General features: G+C 47.2%; 1 pseudogene; it reads right to left on the minus strand.

Annotated features, from left to right (window-relative positions):
* Window positions 1–11,303: 11,303 nt before the first annotated feature.
* On the minus strand, window positions 11,304–11,442 carry LOC123140393 (uncharacterized; annotated as a pseudogene).
* Window positions 11,443–11,775: the final 333 nt, after the last annotated feature.

Here is an 11,775-nt window from a genome sequence, read left to right on the forward strand (position 1 = left end):
CATCATCGGTACAGCGTCTACCGAGGGGGGAACAACACCGGCAAACACAGAAGAAACAAGATCAATGCAATGCACAGTATGATGCATGCTATGACATGGCAATATGAATGTGTTTTGGGCTAATGCATCTAGCAACAAGTTAAATGGGGTTGGTTTGAACACTAGGTTCAAATTCAAACTCCATATGTGAGAGTTTAAATGCCATTTAATTGATTTGAGCTGATCAGCAGGTATAAGTTGTTCTAACATGCAAGAAAATGGTACAGATGGATAGATTGGATTTTTCTGATCATTATTCATATATAATTTGTTTGATTTGGAGTTACGGTTGAATTACTATGAATTTTAGAAGTTTAGATCATTTTCTAGAATTTCCTGAATATAATAAATCCAGAAAATGACTTACTGCGTCAGCCTGACATCATCATGACGTCAGCAGGTCAACGAGGCATGGTCCGGGTCAAACTTGACATGTGGGTCCCGCGTGTCAGTGTAATTAGTTTAACTAATTCAATTAGTACTAATCCTAATTAACTAACAGGGATGGGCCCCACCTGTCATTGAGTCAGGGGGAGTCAAACTGGGGTCATACCCAGGTCAAACTCGCCGGAGTTGACCCGAGGCTCGTCGCCGGCAAGGCCAGGGACGGCGGAGAGCGTCGGGATTCGCCCTCCGATGACCAAAAGAGCAGCGGAGGGGATGTACGGGATGCCCAGGCTCGCGCGCATCTAACAGGGCAAACGGGAGAAGCTAGGGTGGCCGGAGGCGACGGTAATCATGACGACGGCGGCAGCCGGAGTTCGGGTGAGGCACGAGCAGTGGCTACGGTACACAACAGGAGCAATAGACTAGGGTTTTGGGATCCTGGCGTGGTGCTGAGCACGGTGGTGTGCTCGGACATGACGTGCGTGAGCTCTAGCCACGGCGACCTCGTGGCCGGCGGCGATGAGCTCTCGGGCTCGGCGGAGCCCGCGGTTAGTGGAAGAAATCGGCATCGGGGAGAGGGAGGTTCGGTCCAGGGGCTCACAGCGATGACGACAGAACGCTCGGCGAGGTCGGGGACGGTCCGGAGCCGACGAATTGGGCGACGGCGACCGGCGGGTCCGAGGAGGGGAAAAGCGTCGGGGCGGCGCTTTGGGGCTTCTCCGGTCGCGTGAGCCGACGGAGAGGACGAGGGAGGCACTGCGGAGCTCGGGAGCGCGTCGGAGAGGAGAGGGGGTGGCGGTGGCCGTGAGGGAACTCGTCGGCGGCGACGGCTGCGTTCGGGCGAGTGAGAGAGAGGAAGCAGAGGAAAGGACAGCCACGGGGAGAGTGATAGAGAGGTCGAGGGGGTTCGGCATCTCCGTGGCGTCGTCTAGGCGCATCAGAGAGGGGCCAGGCAGGCAGGGAGGGAGGAGGTGGCCGGCGCGGGGCGGGCACGCGCCTCCGTCCTTCTGGCGAGGGAGGAAGACGACAGGGAGGAGGCGGTGATGGGCTGGGCCGTTGGAGCTGGGCCGGTTGGTGGGCGCCAGGTAAGTCCAGGTGGGTTCTCTCTCTCTCTCTTTCTTTCTCTTTTCTATTATCTGCAATTGGTTTTGATTTGATTTAAAATATCAAATCATTTTTCTAAAACTTTCTGTAAATTGTATGTGAGCTCAGGAACTAGTCCAAGGTCACAGGCAACTTACAAAAATATTTGAACTTTATTTCTTATATAATAGAAATAAATTCAACTCAAATATGTCATTGGTTTAAGTCAAAGGCCCAAAAATAAATAATTCTGTGATTCCAAAAATATTGGTTTGAATTTTACCTCTTACCAATATTTTCACAAAGTAACAGGAACATTTCTTTGGACTCATTTGATGAGATTTAAATGTTGGCTATTTTTAGAGGTCTTCTGAGGCTTTTGAAAATTCCTCAATTCAAATATCATTTTAATTAAAACATGATGCTCACATGAGGGTCTAGCCTAGTGCATAACAGGACCAGGGATGTGACAACTCACCCCCACTAAACAAAAATCTCATCCCGAGATTCAAGCGTAGGGTAAGGTGAAGGGGGAACGCAAACTAGCACAATCTTCACGATCCAGGTTGCACTTCAAATGAACGTTGATTCGTTCACCATCATTGTCTCGAAGTCTTGCTCTGAGAACTCCAACTATCATGACAACGAGAGGAAGGAAAGACCCTAAAAGAATCGTTCTTCTCGAAGGTCGAACAACTCATGATTAACTCACGGAATGAAACATAGCAACATCTCTCAAGCTGAGAGACGAAGCACACCTCTAGCAGAATGGACTGGAACAAATGACGGAGGTTTACCAGGTAGACTACAATTCCACACTTAAGAAGGTGGTGAACGGTTGTCAGCGCAGCGAGGAGTTAAGTTGACATGAAACCATAACGAGACATCGTAGAGGAGGTGACTCGTAGAATATATCCCCGTTAAGTGGCAAAAAGAATTACCTTTGATTCAGAGACCATTGAAACTCTTTATACCAACTTAGGGCAATTCTCGAACGATCGTTTAGAGGTGTTCGGTAGAATGGCATACCCAGATTAGAATGGATGATGTGGATTACCTTGTTGAAAACCACACAAGGGATGATTTTAGTAATTGGGGAGAAGCTCAATAGTAGATAGTAAATCCACTGTCTGAAAGGGTTATAGCATAACCGAGGAAACTGAGAGCAATCCCAGTTAGTGCCGATGGTAACACCTAGCGCTTGTGCGTGCTCTCAAGAACTTGAGCATTTCCATAATCATCAAGGTTTTACCAACATCCGTGTCAAGGATTCTGGTAACACAACATACTACCATGATGAAAAATGTTTGAGGATGCAGATGCAAAGGAAGGATAACACTTTCTCAGATTTCACCTTAGCGAGGCCAAGGGGACGAAATTTGGATGATCGACCGAGAGACATTTAGCACTCCACTTCTAATGTTCTCCTTGATGTACTGGCGTATACCATTCATTGAAATGGTCTGGTATCTAGAACATCAAGTAAAGGTCGGACTTCGGAAGCACAAAAATCATAAGGCATAGCTAGGGAGTAAATCCTACGAAGTCCTTATGGGGAGGTGGCCAACTTCTTCAATCAAGATACTACAATAATAGGTCTTCCGGCGGGGTGTGTTGGCCACGACATCCACTTTACCGGTTATCGCGAGACCAATATTATAGTTCTTGGGAAATGTTCCAACCATCACATCTGCCTGAGATTCAGATCTATTTGGTGTTGGAATAATCCAGACTCATCGAGTCTAGGAAGAAAAATGAAAGTTTGCAACACAAATCGACGAGATGACGTTGCGGGATTCTCGGGAGATGAACTACGATAGCAAGCTCCAAAACATGAGCTGGTTCTGCTACACACATGTGAACATGTTGTCTCAGACAAACATGACCACATGGTAGTCTTACTATAAAACACTACCGAGTTCCATTGGGGAACCATCATTGAGGATATCGAAGTCCTTGCATAGGGTATACTCTTAAGAAGGAGCTTCTTCTCCTTGAACAAATCAATCAGTGGCTTGGTGTACTAGGGAATACATGTGGAATGGAGGTTGCAAGTCTCCAGACAACAGAATACTTCGCACGTATGCATGACTGACTTGGGATGATTCCAGAGGAAGCAACATTGACTTTCTCGAATCCACGGCAGCAACTTGCTCCAAATGCACATGAATTAGAGGAAGTCACTCCTTTCATCCAAACATATGCTTCATGAACGGAGCATGAAGGTAATGCTTATAGAAGTTTCCAACACCAACTTGATGTCCGACAAAATCATGGAGAGGATAAGGATGTTGTCGATGGGCTCAACAACAATTTATCAAAATTCCCATAAAATGGAATTCCACGACTAGGTGAACAAGGTGATAGCATTGGTTAGACCAAAAGATGTAATGGTGTATGCTCGAGGGTTCAACCACGAATAAGACAACATTACGAACATCGTTGGTTCTAATTCGATTTGACGATAGCCCATACTCAAATCAAAGTTTTGGCAAGACAATAGGTCCAACAACTGGTCACGAGGATCAATCAATGAAGATATCATCTTTCTTCAACACACATGCGAGATATCCCTTAAGATGAACTAAATCAGACAGGCTTCCATCTTCCAACTCTCCAAGTTCTTGTGTAGCTTGACCAAACAGCTCAGGGGTATGCAACACAGATTCTTGGAGAAGGGGTGGTTTATATGAAACCAACTTGATCTCGAACTCAACATAGTGGTCAGGTGACGACCTGGTGATACTTCCAAGAAGATAATCAGAAAATCACGAAGCACCAGTATGTTACTAAGCTCGAGAGCAATCTTGCTTTACAGGGCAAGACGATATGATCAAATGAGTGAGGGATTGCCAAAATCCCAACTCAACGACCGAAGAGTGCACCGGAAATAGGGACTAGGTAGCACAATCAATCTTAGGGTGACGATTCAATAATCAACACGCTAAGAATGAGGTTATCATCCATTTAGCTACTAAGCAACAGAGTTGCTAGCAGTATTGATTTCACACACCATGATTCACTTGTCGGCATTCCGGTTGCAACAACACGGGAACCGAGAAATGAATAATGATGGAGAGAAGTATCACTGTGTCAAGAGTTCATAGGATGGTGTGCAATTCCCATGACATTCTTGATATGAAGATGGTAATACTCCAAGGTAGAACAGAGCAAAAGCAAGATTAGCAATTTGATCTGCGGAGTACGACTGCTTTGACCCAATCCTGGAAATGGACAAGGTACTGGAGTTTGTTTCTCCTAGTCATTCCGGAGTAGAATGGCTTGACGGACCACAAGAGTAATAGGCATCGATAACACGAATGCACAATTACTCCTGACTATCAATTGATAGACGAAGGTCAGAATACAACTAAAGAGGGACAACTCAAGGGAACATATAACTTTCTGAGTTGTGGATACATAGGTTAGTATGTCGAATCAAGTTCAACGGGTTTCTTCCGGATAACCCATGCAGAAAGGTAGAACTGGCAGAGTCGCAATATAGAACGGAGTACTCCTCAAGAGCACCCTGGTTGTGATCTTTTGGCTCAAAAGAACTTCTACCATAAGCAGTTCATGGTATTTGGAAGAAGGAAATACCACAGACCTCGAGGACTAATGCAAAGGTTACTAATAACCTAAAGGAACGAGCAAACACTATCAACATGAGGTAAGTAGGGTGAATCTCGGGTTCAAAACCCAAGGAGTAGAATACCTACTACTAAGTAGCATCACGGGATGCTTACGAGAATAAAGGCCAGAATCATCACACTGGAACACAAATCATGGCTAGATTACTAGATGATCCCCTAGGACACCTAGGGTCATAATAATAATTCCAACATATATGTCGAGGCAATAGAATACCTCAACTCAGCGATTAGTGTGATTAACTGCCCAAAGGAACATAAAACCCAGAGGGAAAGGATTTGCAAGTGCATCAGATTGTTTAGAAACCTGGGATGACTCGGACAGCATAACGGCTGTAAATGCTCAAAAGATATAAGACCTCCTACAAAATGGGGGCATAGCCACTCAGAAGTACAATATCAAGGTTTCGAGATCAACAGTTAACATATGGAAGTAATAGGAACTGAAACGAGGCTTAAATCCAACAATCCTATAAGTCTATGGATTAGTAACACGTGATCCTGATAGATAGATGAGAAGGCCTAGTTCTTAATCCCCGTAGAAGAGAAGAGGATGACTCGGATCAGAAGGTCATGAGGTATAAGGAGTAAAAAAGAGCCTTACGTTCCATCCCACAATCAATTCCCTTATATAACTAAAGCATTTCTAGACTCAACTTCGACCAGTTTGGCTTGGTAATCCTACAGGCAGTCAAGCTCTGATACCAACGCTGTCAGGACCCCGACTCAATGCCACATCGATCTAGTATGTAACACCTCATATCACTTTGCGGCCTCACGCACGGTATTCCCACGGGTGTCGCCTTACCTTTGCCCGGGACCGTTTGCGCCTTTTGGCACACGTATATGATAGTGTCGCTAGCATCCATATGATAAGGAGTCCGGGCTGACATGGCTAGTCGTAAACCCAAAGTGGCACAAACTTACAGGGACAGGCATCCATGACCCAGCATCGAACGTGTCGGTCATCAGCGAGTGAATCCAGGCTGTAGCACTGGGCTAGCAGGACTCCGATGAACCGGGCTGTAGCGGGCTAACAGGACTCCGGTATCTATCGCGTGACATTTCCCCGAAGGGACAGACACAGGAACGAAGAAGGACACATGCCGGCCAGCCTAAGTGTTCCGGAGCAGTAGCAAGCTACCCTGGCTCGGTGGAAACACTAGGAGACATTTCCCGTTAAGAGGGGCTACTAAGGATAAACAACTAGATAGTCAGATCCCACACATACCAAGCATTTCAATAACATACACACAATATGCTCGATATGTGCAAATACAACATGGCATCACAACATGAATCTACAACTCAAGTATTTTATACAATAGGCTCTGAGGAGCGAGATATTGCAATCATGGGTCTCATGACACAACAATCAGAGCATACAAGTCAAAGCACAAGCAGAAGCTTAACATGTCTGAGTACAGACATCTGCAAAAGAAAAAGGCTAAGAAGCCTGACTATCTACCAAATCCTGCCGAGGGCACAAGATCGTAGCTGAGGTAACAAGCTAAACGTCGAAGTCCACGCGGAACTACTAGTGAGACTGAAGTCTCTCTGCGAAAACATAAAATAGGCAAACGTGAGTACAAATGTACCTAGCAAGACTTACATCAGATCTAACTACATATGCATCATTATCAACAAAGGGATGGTGGGGTTTAACTGCAGCAAGCCAGCTTTGACTCGGTGGCTATCCTGAACTACGACTGCAAGTAACTCTTTTGAGGTGGCGCACACGAGTCCACATATTCACCATATCAATACACCACTATGGATCCGCTCCCGTCTCCCTATGAGAATGCCATCCATAGCACTCACGCTTATCTTGCGTATTTTAGAGTATCCACTTTCACTTGTCTATGAACTGTACAGGCAACCCAGAAGTCCTTTTCCGCGGACACGGCTATTCGAATAGATGATGTTAACCCTGCAGGGGTGTACTTCTTCACACACGCTCTCACCACTTACCGCCGTTTACACGGCATGTACTCGGCAACCTTCAAGCGGAAGCCCAACGTGGGTGTCGGCCACGACCTACCTAAACACTCAAGCCTCTAGTCCAGGTTTATCGCCTATTCGGGTTCCATCCGCGAGGAGATCCGGCCGGGGTTTCGCTCACAGCCCCAAACGATGTGAACAGGGTTCCCGAGACACCAAACGGGCGCCCAGTACACCGTGCCACGGTGTATCTACCGCATCATAGCCCACCCCTCGGGTCAGCGCTGCCCACGACCTCCAACACATATCCTACAAACACCAGAAACTAGTTGCAACTCCTGGGCAGAGAACAAGGGTGATTAAGAAGCCGAGAGGGTCCATTGGTTTCGGGCCCAATGCGTGGTAGTAGCTGTTTCATGGATCACAAACACAAAACTCAGTTCCTGAGGACGGTTGCAATGAGACAACCCACCATGTACTCCTACATGGCCTCTCACCGCTACCTTTACCAAATCGTGTTCACACACTTAGCTCACACACAGTAGGACATGTTCACACACCTCTGATTCATCCCCGATGAATCAGACCTGACTCAACTCTAAGCAATAGCAGGCATGACAAACAAACATGAATGAGTAGGCACAACAGGGCTCAAACAACTCCTACTCATGCTAGTGGGTTTCATCTATTTACTATGGCAATGACAGGTCATGCAGAGGATAAAGGGGTTCAGCTACCGTAGCAAGTAACAGATGAGTCGTTGTTGTCCTAATGCATTAAAAGAGAGCAGGAGCGAGAGAGTGGGATTATATCGGAATGAACAAGGGGGTTTTGCTTGCCTGGCACTTCTGAAGATAACATTGAGTCTTCATCAGTGTCAACGATCACATCATCGGTACAGCGTCTACCGAGGGGGGAACAACCCGGCAAACACAGAAGAAACACGATCAATGCAAGGCACAGTATGATGCATACTATGACATGGCAATATGAATGTGTTTTGGGCTAATGCATCTAGCAACAAGTTAAATGGGGTTGGTTTGAACACTAGGTTCAAATTCAAACTCCATATGTGAGAGTTTAAATGCCATTTAATTGATTTGAGCTGATCAGCAGGTATAAGTTGTTCTAACATGCATGAAAATGGTAAAGATGGATAGATTGGATTTTTCTGATCATTTTTCATATATAATTTGTTTGATTTGGAGTTACGGTTGAATTACTATGAATTTTCGAAGTTTAGATCATTTTCTGGAATTTCCTGAATATAATAAATCCAGAAAATGACTTACTGCATCAGCCTGACATCATCATGACGTCAGCAAGTCAACGAGGCACGGTCCGGGTCAAACCTGACATGTGGGTCCCGCGTGTCAGTGTAATTAGTTTAACTAATTCAATTAGTACTAATCCTAATTAACTAACAGGGCTGGGCCCCACCTGTCATTGAGTCAGGGGGAGTCAAACTGGGGTCAAACCCGGGTCAAACTCGCCGGAGTTGACCCGAGGCTCGTCGCCGGCAAGGCCAGGGACAGCGGAGAGCGTCGGGATTCGCCCTCCGATGACCAAAAGAGCGGCGGAGGGGCTCTACGGGATGCCCAGGCTCGCGCGCATCTAACAGGGCAAACGGGAGAAGCTAGGGTGGCCGGAGGCGACGGCAATCATGACGACGGCGGCGGCCGGAGTTTGGGTGAGGCGCGAGCGGTGGCTACGGTACATAACAGGAGCAATAGACTAGGGTTTTGGGATCCTGGCGTGGTGCTGAGCACGGTGGTGTGCTCGGACGTGACATGCGTGAGCTCTAGCCACGGCGACCTCGTGGCCGGCGGCGATGAGCTCTCGGGCTCGGCAGAGCCCGCGGTTAGTGGAAGAAATCGGCATCGGGGAGAGGGAGGTTCGGTGCAGGGGCTCACAGCGATGACGACGGAATGCTCGGCGAGGTCGGGGACGGTCCGGAGCCGACGAATCGGGCGACGGCGACCGGCGGGTCCGAGGAGGGGAAAAGCGTCGGGGCGACGCTTCGGGGCTTCTCCGGTCGCATGAGCCGACGGAGAGGACGAGGGAGGCACTGCGGAGCTCGGGAGCGCATCGGAGAGGAGAGGGGGTGGCGGTGGCCGCGAGGGAGCTCGTCGGCGGCGACGGCTGCGTTCGGGCGAGTGAGAGAGAGGAAGCAGAGGAGAGGAGGGCCACGGGGAGAGTGATAGAGAGGTCGAGGGGGTTCGGCATCTCCGTGGCGTCGTCTAGGCGCATCGGAGAGGGGCCAGGCAGGCAGGGAGGGAGGAGGTGGCCGGCGCGGGGCGGGCACGCGCCTCCGTCCTTCTGGCGAGGGAGGAAGACGACAGGGAGGAGGCGGTGATGGGCTGGGCCGTTGGAGCTGGGCCGGTTGGTGGGCGCCAGGTAGGTCCAGGTGGGTTCTCTCTCTCTTTCTTTCTCTTTTCTATTATCTGCAATTGGTTTTGATTTGATTTAAAATATCAAATCATTTTTCTAAAACTTTCTGTAAATTGTATGTGAGTTCAGGAACTAGTCCAAGGTCACAGGCGACTTACAAAAATATTTGAACTTTATTTCTTATATAATATAAATAAATTCAACTCAAATATGTCATTGGTTTAAGTCAAAGGCCCAAAAATAAATAATTATGTGATTCCAAAAATTTTGGTTTGTATTTTACCTCTTACCAATATTTTCACAAAGTAACAGGAACATTTCTTTGGACTCATTTGATGAGATTTAAATGTTGGTTATTTTTAGAGGTCTTCTGAGGCTTTTGAAAATTCCTCAATTCAAATTTCATTTGAATTAAAACATGATGCTCAGATGAGGGTCTAGCCTAGTGCATAACAGGACCAGGGATGTGACACCTCATCCCAATATTTGAGAGGCATAGAAGCATGAGAAAGTAGTGACAACCCTACTTCGACAATGTGACGGTGTTTGCGCTTGGCAGAACCGTTCTGTTGATGGGCATGAGGACAAGAGACATGATGTTCAATGCCTATACTTCTAAAGAAGGAGTTGAGTTTTTCATACTCCCCTCCCCAATCACTTTGAGCAGCAAGAATTTTTCTGTCAAAGTGACGTTCAACAAGCTTTTGAAATTCTTGATAGACAGCTAAAACTTCAGATTTGTGTTTAAGAAGATATATCCAAGTAAACTTGTTGTAATCATCAATGAAGCTAACATAATATTTCTTTCTTCCAAAAGAATCTCTTGCATGACCGCAAACATCACCAAATATAAGCTCTAAGGGAGCATGAGAAACACTACTAGACTTTGGATAGGGAAGTTGATGACTCTTCGCACATTGACAAGCTTCTCAAACAGACTCACTACTTTCTCTACCTGACAATGGAAGATTGTCTTTATTTACTACTTGCTCAACTATAATAGAAGACAGATGTCCTAATCTTTGATGCCATCTAGCCAAGGAAGGCCTAACAACGGAGTAAACTTGATGACGATGCTTGCGGCTAAGTAACCTTGATGTAATAGGGTAGAGACCACCGACGCATCTACCGTGATGAAGAAGTTCCCTCGTTGCCTGATCCTTGATGAAAAAATATTTTGGATGAGTTTCAAAAAAGACATTATTATCAGCTGATAAGCGAGACATGGATGCAAGATTTTTGTTAGCTTGAGGGACATGAAGGACATCTTCAAGAACAAGATCACGTTTAGAGGTAGGGGAAATAATGAAAGCACGACCAATATGATGTATGTCCATACCTCCACCGGTTGCAGCAGTGTTCACTTGATCATTGCCGTAGTATTTTTCACGAGTTGCAAGTTTCTCAAGCTCACTCGTGATGTGATCGGTTGCACCAGAATCAGCGTACCACACGGTTTCTCCTTCTCCTACTTGTTCTCTCAAGGCAGCAAGGACATGGCGCTCTTCAGAACATAGTCCTCATCATACCTATGCCAACACTCAAGCACTTCATGACCAGGCTTCTTACAGAGCTGGCATCGGGGTTGAGGCTGTCCACCAGATCGGTCGCCATTGTTGTTGTTGAAGGAACATGCACAGTTGTTGTTGTTGCTGTTGGAGCACCCGCGCCCATAGCCGCTGCTGTTGCCACCTCGGCCACGCCCTTGCTGACCTTGGTGACCATGGCCTCGGCCACCATAGCCACAGCCACGAGTCAGGGCGTTTACCGAGGATTGACGCAGATTTCCCTGTTAGAGCAGATTGATGCGGGCTTCAAAGCTAAGAAGCTGGTTGTAGAGATCGATGACGGTGACAGGCTCGACGCGGGCAGAGAGGGACGAGACAACTGAGTTGTACTCCATGTCCAGGCCCTTCAGAACGAAGGAGATGATCTCGCCATCGCCGAGCGGGGATCCAGTGCAGGCAATCTCATCCGTCAGGGCTTTGATCTTGGCGAGGTACTCTCGCATCCCCATGTTGCCCTTCTAGAGGTTTGCAAGGGCGATGCGAGTATTAACGAGCTTTGACTGCGTTTGCGCAGCGAAGAAGGCGTGGATGGCACTCAACACCTCTGCCGGCGTCTGGAGAGTTACGACCTCTGCAAGAACCTCACGTGATAGGGATCCCATGAGATAACCTTGTAGCTGCTGCTGCTGGGCGTACCAGATCGTCCTGGCATAGTTGAAGACCTGCTCTTCCTTCCCATATTTGGTGATGGTGATGGTGGCAGGGGCGCCATATTT

This window comes from Triticum aestivum, chromosome 6B (assembly GCF_018294505.1).
Source record: "Triticum aestivum cultivar Chinese Spring chromosome 6B, IWGSC CS RefSeq v2.1, whole genome shotgun sequence".
Lineage (NCBI taxonomy): Eukaryota > Viridiplantae > Streptophyta > Magnoliopsida > Poales > Poaceae > Triticum > Triticum aestivum.